This window comes from Agelaius tricolor, unplaced genomic scaffold, assembly GCF_023055355.1.
Source record: "Agelaius tricolor isolate 1412-34295 unplaced genomic scaffold, bAgeTri1.0.p SCAF_37, whole genome shotgun sequence".
NCBI lineage: Eukaryota > Metazoa > Chordata > Aves > Passeriformes > Icteridae > Agelaius > Agelaius tricolor.
Genome location: NW_027269297.1, coordinates 383,044 through 393,701, shown reverse-complemented (window position 1 = coordinate 393,701; position 10,658 = coordinate 383,044). Strand labels below are relative to the sequence as shown.

At 43.4% G+C, this 10,658-nt stretch overlaps 1 long non-coding RNA gene across 1 annotated transcript; it reads left to right on the top strand.

Annotated features, from left to right (window-relative positions):
• Positions 1–5,715: 5,715 nt before the first annotated feature.
• LOC139603196 (uncharacterized) lies at positions 5,716–7,025 on the top strand. The gene is made up of 3 exons (XR_011683611.1): positions 5,716–5,879; positions 6,119–6,246; positions 6,414–7,025. It is a non-coding gene; the product is annotated as an uncharacterized lncRNA (long non-coding RNA).
• The last annotated feature ends 3,633 nt before the right edge of the window (positions 7,026–10,658 follow it).

Sequence of the window (10,658 nt, the reverse complement as noted above, 5' to 3'; positions counted from 1 at the left end):
CCCAGGCAGGGAGCAGCTCACCCCAGAGCATCCCTGCCATCCTGGGGACCTCACCTGCATCCCCTGGCATGGTGTAACTCCTCTGTGCTCCCTGACAGGAAAGCAATTTACTGCAATTTACTATAAATCATCATAAAAGCCCTTCTCTTGTGACACACTCAGTCAGAAACCCTAAAGATGACTGACAGGCTCTTCATAAATATTTATGACCTCTAAAAAAAGATTGAAAGAAAGAAAAGTTTAATTCTTCCCTCAGTGAAATTTGAGAGTGGAGACTTCTCTGCAGCAGCCAGGTCTGCCCTTGTGCTGGCACAGCAGAAGTGAACCCACCCTGCCCAGTGGAGCTGCTCTGCCCCATTCCCAAAAGCAGGAGGGTGCAGAGAGCCCAGCCCTGCCAGCTTGGCCACGGTGACTGAGGGGTGTCCCCATGCCCAGTCCCACTGCTGCTGCACTCAGGCATCAAATCCAGCGGAAACCTGGAGAGACTGGAAGTGCAAGAAGCATTTAAAGTCCCTAAAAAATTGCCCAAAGTAGGCAAAGCTGCTTTTCTAATGGCCTTAGCAAAGGGCTGCTGCACTTAATAGTTTGTTTTTACCATGAGGAAGCAAATCATGACCCAACCAGGGTCATTCAAGGCCAGGCTTCCCAAGAGAAATCAGCCCACAGGATTTGAGCCCATTCATTACAGCATCTGAGGCTGATTAGGATTTTATATCCATGTTATTTTGCTACTTTGACTTCTGCTCTTTCTCAGTTTATAAATATTGTGACATTTACTGCTGCTAGTTTGGGAGAATAGGTTAGAACCGACCAAAGTCTCAGTCTCTGTGCTGCAGAGTCAAGCCAGGAGAGGAAATCTGAATATGGAAAATTAAGTGAATATTCCCCAGATGAAACTGTCTCCCAATCATAAGTCATGTGATAATAAATTTCAGTTGAGTGACAACAATATTAACAAACTGAAAAAAAGATTGATGTGCATCACAGGTCCATGAATGCAAAATAAAAGGGAAAGGCTTGCTAGTCTGTGAGAGGCAAAGTATAAATATGTATCACTTGGTTCTAAAGTGAGTTATGATTACATTTTCCTACTTGTACCTGAAATCTGTAGAGGTTATTCATCTTATCCCTGTATCAGCCATGACAGTTATGGCCCTGCGCTGCATACGGCACAGATACCTGCTCAGCAGATAAATCAGCAGCCATGAAGGGACCTGTTGTTATCAATTTGATCTCCAGAATAAATATACAAATATGTGTACAGCATTGTTGTCACTGAGAACAATTTCCCTTCTTCTCGCCGATACATTTTTAAGAGGTTGTTCCAAGAGCCACTTTCTGACAATGCCAGAGGGAAACAGAGGGGAGCAATGATCAGGCAGGAGGACTAGATTTATGGACTGTTGTCTATTTTATTTTAAAAGGGAAAAAAAAAAGAAGCCAATCTCTTCATTGTAGCATCACTTGTCCTCGGAGGGCAGCGCTGGCTGTCTGCAGCACGCCGGGGAGGGAAGAGGCTGTGGGGAGTTATGGTCAGTGAACACCTGTAAGAGGAAACCATTCCTGATGAGCCTGAGAGTGGTATTGCCTCTCCACTGGTGCTAAAGAGCTAAAGGTTTTATGATGCAGCAGAGACTGTAGTTTAGTCCTGATTTACCACAGCAGTTCAGGCAGGAGCAGAGCTCAGCCAGGGCTCAGCCAGGCGGCACAGGACACGCACCCGGTGGGCAGCTGGGCAGGGGGAGCCAGGGGAGGTTTCCTCCCCTTTACTCGTGAGTCAGATCACAGTGACATGCACAAGGATATGGGAGCAGTGGGACTGTGCCACTGCAGCCCTGCCTGCAGCCTCTGAGCAGGGCACATGGGGTCCTGTTGGGATCTGAGCGCTGGGCAGGAGTGACCCCAGAGGGGTCTGTCCTCACTGGGCACTTCTGGACAGGCCACTCATCCACATCCATCCAGTGCCAGCCCTGGGGTTGCCATGGGTGACAGCCCCTCAGAGCCCAGCTCCTGTCAGCTGTCCCTCCTTGCAGAATCACAGCAAGAGGGGATAGGGCAGCAGAGACACCAGTGAGCCCCAACATCGGCGGCTGGAATATCCCAGCAAAATGGGAAGGAATTCAAACAACTCCAGTGCTATCAAAGGCATCTGCCTGTGTGCACTGACCTGAGCCCTGTGGTTTTTGGTCCCACAGTGAGCAATAAAGGCTTGCCCAGCTGGAAATGCGGATGGGTACTGAAGTTAAGATGTTGAATTCATGCTTTGCCTTCCTTGTTGCAATCACTTTGTCAGGGACTGAAATGGTTCATGCCTTAAACTTTGTTATGAAGGAGTTCTGCTCATTACAGCAAAAGCTGTATCAAGAAGCTACAACCACAGAAGCCCACTCCTCCTTGAAGAACATTCACATGGGAGGCAGCTGAGGGGGTGCCATAATCCACAAAAAACCCCCAAAGTGCTCCCCAGACTCATTCCTGAGGCCTTGCACCCTTGGACTGCAGTGACACAAAGAGATGCAACAGACTCAGAGCCTGCTGCAAGAGCCAGTGTCCAACTCTGACACTGTCCCCAGGGAGCACCTGGGCATTCCCCCCTGGTCTGAGGTTATATTGATCTGTTGGATTCCATGCTTTTCAGGGGACCCTCACCACCCAGACCAGCCAGAGAGGATCATCAGGACACCAGTGGTATCCCCAGAGTGGTGACTTTCTCTTTAATCTCTTTTCTATTTCTTTCTCCTGCTTTTTCTCTCCATCTCTCATATTTACTATCAGATAAAAACCATATTGTTGACTTTGGCATATGGTCTAATTTACACCTTAATTCAGGCAGAGGCATTGCCAATCAAAAATTGGACAGTAACAGATGTGTTACAGGTGAGGGATGGAGCCTCTCCACATTCACCTAAAAATCCCAGCATGATGGAAAGGCAGCAGTGGCTGCACAGCCAGTGCCTTGCCTGAATTTTCTACATGATACCAAGTACCCATGAAGATGATGACAACATGAAAAAGTTTCCATCCTTGACAGCTACATTCTGCCTTGGACTTAGTTTCTAAGTCTGGGGGGAAGAACAGTGGTTCTATATAATTTCAATTTCCAGGTAAGGCTGGAATGCAATCTCCTGATGACTCTGCCTCAGTAGCCCAGGGAAAAGATTTCTTCCTGAATTGTTTTGGGTCTCTAAATACTGTCTCTTCTGGGAAGTCTTTTGTTTCTTAATTGGTACCGTTCATGCAGCTGCATCACAACTGTGCTGAAAGTCCCCAGCAAGGATAGAGCCCCAGATTTGCCAGGAGATAAAAAAACATTGTTTCCAAATAAAGTATGACATGGATAGGTGTTTGATCCCACAAATCATAACCTCCAGGCTCCATCCTCTCTCACAGAATTAATCACCTCCCTTTCCCTGTCAGCAGTTGTGTGTAACAATGCTGTTACTCAGGCACACTGTAATTCTGTGCACACCCAGGTTTTAAAGTCTTCTGACCTTTTCTCCTTGCTTTTCTCCAAGATTGTGCCTTTGTTTTAACCAGCTGGACGTATTTCTTCAATAACAGCATGGCTTTGATTTTGATTTCCCCAGGGAAAGCTCAGGCTTCACTCTGGGAAGTCAGAGGTTAATAAAGATGTGTTTGATTTGGAAATGAGAAGGCAGGAGGGAAGTGCTGGTGAGCCTGGGAGTTGGGGGAAGCAGGAAACTTGATTGTGGAGATGGTGAGGATGTCACCTGCGAGGCACCTGAGACGCCGCACGCTGAGCGTGTTCCATGACACGCAGGGAGAGGAGATGAACCAGGCTGGGCTTTTTCCCTAAACTATGATACTTTAATGAAAAACAACTTCTGTCCTTCTGGAAGAGCTATTCCTATTCTTGAACTGTGAAGGAGGAGGAGGGAGCAGGAAAATGCCATCTGAAATTGTTGAGCTAAATCCAGAGACGGCACATTCTGGCCAACAAGGAAGATGTAACCGTATATCACAGCATTCTGTTAATGAGGATTCATTTTTAGCCCAGCTCGTCTGTAATGAAAACCCCTAACATTTAATTTCCATAAAGGCAGAATTAAGGCTGTCTTTAACCTCAGTGTTCTCTACATATTTGATTTTGGCTATGGTGTAAATCTTCATGCTCAAATAGCAATGTAGGAGCCTCCTCCCACCACAATAAGTGGATAATGCTGACTCATAATTCTCACTGTAATTCCAGACCAAGAATGTGCAGCTCCCATTGTTGGGAATACTGTCACTAAAGAGGTATTGCTGCTTTAGTTAAATATTTGCAAAAAGAGAGGTTTTGTTACACACTGAGACTTCAGTGTTTGCAGGAAAGCAGTGGTAAAAGAATATAGGTGGATACACTTGTTTTGTATATATAAAAATTCGAAAAATTATATTTTCCCTTGAATTTATTTTCAACTCTATTAGTGTATTATGTTGCCATGGCCATTTGGGCACATATTTTGTGGTTTTCAGCACCAAAATATCATTGAAAATTTGGACTTTGGGCATTACAGTGGTCATTTTGCAATTACAGCTAAAGAAATCCACCACCAACCAAGATATGAAGGACAAATCTCATGTCCCTGTGACACTGGAGCATACTCTAAATCACCACTTTCACTCATCTGCACAGCTGTTTTGCATCAGTGTAAAAACTGCCCAAATTATCACAAACAGCAGTGGCAGAAGCTGATATGCTCTTTGCTATGAAGGAGTGGAAGGTGAAAAAGACCAAATTATTTGCTGTGTCTTCATTTCATCCCCTGCCAAATGAAGCCACTTCCAGAGGAGGCTGGTGGGGGTTTCTTCCTGAATGTCTGGAAGAGCTCAGAGGAGGTGGAAAATGCAAAGGAATCATAAAGTATCCTTTCAGTAAGGCTTCCTGGAGAAATTAGGAATCTTAATGTTAATTAGAGCTGTGTGAATAATTCATAATGGCTCATTAAAAAAAATGCTGCTCCTTCTTTCTGTTTGCAAATTGTCCATAAGCAGATTTCTCTGGATTGTGCTTTTTATTCAAGGCTATCTGCTAAATTATTTTAGGGGAGTACTTGCTCTGTGCCTCGTTCAGGAGGAGTGAGCTGGGCATATGGAATGGTGAGAATTCCCCATGATCACCTCAGTTTTCACTGGATATATTGATCACCTGGAGGGTTTCTGGATGTTTTAACATTTGGAGGATGGACTCCAGCACGAACACTGGATTACAGCTCCTTGTGCTCCCCCATCTGTATGTCACATCCACCCACTGTCTCTCTGTTCAGGACTTGCCTTTGCATAGAATTATTCAGAAATGTTTAAATCAGAATAATTATTCCTGAACAGCTCTTCTCTGTGAGCACTTATCCTATAATAAGAGTGCTGTGTACCAGTTTAGTTTAATCTGCTTGAAAGTGAGCTAAACTAAACAGGAATAAGGCATGCCAACTGCAAAAATAAAGATGCCACAGAATTGAAATTCACAGCCCATCTCTTGCTTTTTAACACAAAATCCTTTTTCTGGGTCAAAGAGGGGCTGAGGCAGTAGTGGGAGCACTCAGTAAATACCCGGCTCAAAGCACCCACTGTTAGGGAGGGGATGCTCAAAGAGACTTCGAGTGTGACCCCAAACAGCTGGAATTTGGTAATCCAGATGATTTCCCATGTGTGCACAAACCCTTTGGCTCAGCACTCCCTGCCCGGGGGTGTGCAGCTCCAGCAGAGCAGCCCCAGTCCCCGGGCACAGAGGGGTTAATGAGCCAGGGAGCCCCCAGGGCAGGGGCAGGACTGGGATCCAGCACCAGACCCAGCCACCTGCAAACCCCCACCTCCATCCTCTGAGTAAATATTCCTGGCTGGAAGAAAAAGAAAGAAATAGAAAGACTATCAAAAGCTTGGTGGGTAAATATTCCTTCTGCACTACAAACCGTTGCTTACAGCTAGTATTTTTTTGGGTAATGATCTGCTTTTAGATTTTCTCTGAGATGTATATTCCATCTCTTTGGCACTGTCTCAGCCTTATCTCTGCTCATTTTTTTTTTTTGCCGCTTTCTCAAATCTCTTTCTTTACCTTTAAACCACTCTTTCCCCAAGCAGTTACAGATGTATTATTGCTGGTTTTGCTCTTAACATGCAGCTGAGCAGCTCGGGAGGCAGAGGGAGGATGCTCGTGGCAAACTCCACATCCTGGATGCAGCTGCAGGAGCTGCTGCAGCTCAGCTGACCCGAGCACCACCAAGTGCAGTGGAGCTGCATCTGCCCCAGGTGTGAAAAGTGCATATTTATGGCTCTACACAGATATTTACCATGTGTATTTTGATGTATTGATTAGTGGTGCTGCATTAACGTGTTAATAATAAATGTAGTCTCGTAATTAAAAGGTAACTTTTGTAGTTCAAATAAGAACTATGCATGTGGGATATTTTTTTAAGAAAGGAATGAGGCACTCGCACCAGAGAGCAGCCACAGGACACCTGAATCTTTCAGAGAAAAAGAATTTATTGCTCCCTTATCAGAAACGAACTTCTTCCCACCTCAGAGGCGCTGTTTGGATTAGAAGGAAGAAGTTGCTGATGACCAGACAGAATCCTGTGTTTGAATGGAATTTATGCATCATGTATGAAGTGTATGAATATGCAACAGTTATTGTTTTTAAGGGTTAATCCTCTGTTAATGTGTGTCCTTTGTCTCATATTGTTCTAATTCAATTTGTCCAAATTATTATTACTCTAATTGTATTACTATTTTTATAATCATTTTACTACTATTAAAGTTTTAAAATTTTAAAAACAAGTGATTGGCGTTTTTCACAGGAGGTGAAACCAGAGCAGAAGCTTGCAGCAGGACACCACTTCATAAAGAATACAAAAAATAAATTAAAATAGCAATAATAAAAAATAATAAAGGAGGAAATTTATCAAAAAAATCCTTTAAGTCAGAGGCATGGATTTGATTTTCTCAGTGCCAGCAGGAAGGCTCCCTGTGCAACCACAGCAGGATTTTCACCAGGATTTTCACCAGCACTCCAAGCAGTCACATTTTAGAGCAGGGTCCCTCTTCCACAGGGGCACTTCTTGCCAAACTTCAGCTGCTAATGTTTGGTACCTGCCTTGGCCTGGTGATCTCAGGTTCATACATGCCCAAAGGAGGGTGAGAGTCATTCTCAGCTGGACACTTCACCTAGGAGAGATTGTTTGTGCTCTGCTGAATAACAAATCTGAGTTAGGTTCCCTGCTGAGGCCACAGGAAAGTGGCTTGCAGCAGTCTTTCCTGGGGTGAAAATCACAAAAGACATGGGGGGTTGCAGGAGTTAAAATAGAAGATGTTCTTAGAGATAAATTACATTTGCACTGCCGAACCTGAGTAAGGCACTGCTCTTCATCTGTGACACCAGTTCTTGCTCTTCATCTGTGACACCAAAATTCTCACCTTTGGGCCATGGTGCCTTTTTGGGACTACCTAAAACCAGGGGCCAGACAGAATTAAAAGAATACAAAGTATTTCTGTTTATTGAAAGGCCTTCAGGTACATTTCAGGCAGATGAAGCCACCCAGAGGTTACACCCAAAAATGTACAATGGGTCACGGGTTTCATGCTTTTATAAGTTTGGTCCATTTGCATATTGGGGGTTAATTAATTAAAACTTCAGGTAATGAAGTAATTTACCCCAAGTTTGCTGCCCCCAACTCAATTTGTTCCCATCTCTGGGGCCTGAGGCAGTGAGGGGTCCTTGATTGCCAGGCCTGGAGAGGAATTGTTATGTCTGCCCAAAATGGGAAAGCAGCAGCAGCTTACACTGTGTGTGGAGTTTAGAGCTATACACTAAAGAATTGCAGGTGTAATCAAATATATGAAAAAACATAAAACTAAAATCTGAAGGCATCAAAGGAAGGCTCAGCCCACCGTGCAGGCAGAGGAAATATCCCAGTGGATAAAAAACCTCCTGAGAGCCCCTTCAGGAGCAGGGCCATGGCTCCCCCTCTTTCCCACCCCGAATCCCAGGGAGTTTAAAGGATGAAGCTGTGCAGTCACCTGCCAGCCTCCCCCAGCCCAGCCATAAAGGACAGCAGCAATGGCACCTCTGTCCCTGTGCTTCCCAGGAAGGGGATGTTAATATACCCCATCTTTATTATCCTATCTGAAAAGATATTTCGTTTTACCAGTTTTTACTACACAATCTCAATAACTCCAACTTGTTTAAAGGCTCACTGCTCCAGGAAAATGCATTACATCTTGGCTTTTAAATCTGCCAGCTCCCATTTATTGGTATTAATAATAGATTGGGAAAGCTGTTCCTTTTATTTTGGCCCTCTGAGTAATTTTTTTTTCTTGGTAGCTCTAAAATCAAATATTTTAAAAAGAAATTGTCTTCAAGCGGCATTTCTGTTTCCTAAAGGTGGTCCCACTCTGTGTGCTGCTAAGGACTCATTTGCAGTGCTTAGGAAAGGGGAAAAGTGATGGCAAAAAATATAGCAAAACTGTTTAATCATCATTTATGAGTCCAAAGTGTCCAGGGAAAAAGTTTTTAATAATAAATACCTAAATTAGTTTTCATTTAAAGTTTAGGCGTATCTTTAATTTAGAAATACTATTTAGGCAGAGAAATGTTGATGAGGGCTGGAGTAATTACTTGCATAAGTGGAAATACAAAACTTTGGTGTTTTTACACAGTTCATTCTCCTCCTAACTCCACAGAGCTTTTTTTAAGCTGAGCTCACCCAGGGAATTGCTGCCTGCATGTTTATGTATTTACTGTAAAGATACTCTTTTTTTTAAAAAACTTTTTTTTTGCCAAGCCAGCATTGGCTTTTTAATCTTTCACTCGTTTCAGCACTACTGTAGTGGAGGAGGATATTAATGGCCAGGCCCTTCTCTCAGGAATGCTGGTGTAAAAGCAGAGCAAATGGGCTGAAATCAGTGGAATTTCCCCATGTTTGAAGCATCCACACCCAGCCCCTGGTGCTCAGGGGATGTGGGAACCTGGGATCACCTCGAGTTTACCTTCACCTCTCTCCTGCTGTGCTAATAAAAATGTGAGAGTGGAATTTTGGCCAATAATAATTCTTTTCCCTCTGCTGTCTGCTGTATAAATGCAATCCCTGCATTCTTATATTGAAGCTGGGAACCTCTAAGCAATTACTTCCCAGCACATTAGCATCCATGTGCTAAATGCTAAAGGGTTTATTCAGTGCATTGCAGGATCAGGTTATTGCTGAGTCTGTCCATCATGCCCAGAAATTACTGCTATAAGTGCTTTAAGAGCATGGCCAGCACAATGGAGATATAACCCAGCTGAAGGACTGCAGTGCTCCTATTTAGAGAAAGGAGGGGGGAAAAAAAGCTGCCAAAGTGTTCAGATGCACAAAATCTCATCATCAAAAGCTCATCGCTGGAGGGACCAAAAAAAAAATGTTAAAAAAAAAAAAGAGACACAAACAACTTTATACTGAAATTGAGTGGAAATTGGAATAGTGAAGGAAATATGCTTTTTTTTTCAATTCCAGATGCTCATGCAGTCTTTTGCCTGGGATTAAGAGGTCACTTATTGCAGCCTTAAAGGATAAGGACTGGGCTAGATAGGAGAATCAGCAGCTGTTTATTCTGTAAATGTTTGAATATGAATCAGGTCTTCCTTTTCAGAGATTTGCTTATTACTTTTATTTACCAGGATAATATCAGAAGTCTAATTAATTCTCCCTACCTTTTTCAATCTTCAGTCTCTCAGTGCTTCAGCAAAGCTGGAACCCTTTAGAGCTTTCTATCTATTGACTGAAATATCCTTGTTTATAAGGATGGCTATGTCTTCATCTTTTCAGCTGAGATTGCCTCAAAATGTACTAGTGCAGAGCACAGAGATAATGCTGGGGAAATAATAACTTCTTTTATTTCCTTTTTGCATTTGGTTATCAACTAGTAGTTTATTTCTGTAATTGTGTTTATCAGAGTCCGTGGTGCACAGTGGTTAATATTCAGGAATTGTTATTATCTCTTTCAAAATTTAGAAATATCAGCCTCACTGAGACATCCTGAGGTCTGGGGCTATGAAGTGACATCTCCAAAATCACCGAGGGGAGGATTTTAAAGCTGAGATTCAGCAGACCTAAATGTGACGCTCAAAAATCAGTGTCCAGTCCCAAAGTACCTTTGCAAACTCTTTCTAAGGCCAACTGCCACTCTCTGAAGCATTTCTGGAGGCAAATGCAGCCCTGAAAGGACAAATGAGCTCTCTCTGTGCTATTTCAACAAGGATTTTGTTTATTCTTGATTACTTCTGTTGGTGACACCTGTATTACTGGAGTTTGCTGTTTGCTCACAGCACTCTCTCTGCTGCTAAAGCCTTCGTGCAGTTGACCCGAACATTTCCAGGTTTTAAAAGTTTTCAGCTAATTCCTATTGACTCCTTTTAGATTTCAAGAAAAATTTCCTTCTCCTTCTTGTGACTCTGGTGCTCCCAAAATAGTTGTTCAGTAAAAATAGCTCTTAATAACCCTGTGGCCCAAAGAGGGGCCCAGCCATTTCCTAAACACAGCACGAGGTGTTCTCTCTTGATTACGCATTCGTTATTGATAATTATTAATTATATGCCGGTTACTACACCCCTCTCTTGTTCTATTGGCATGCTGTGCACTTCAGAGAGGCAAAAGCCATTCCAGGAGGAGTGGGTGATATCTGCTGAG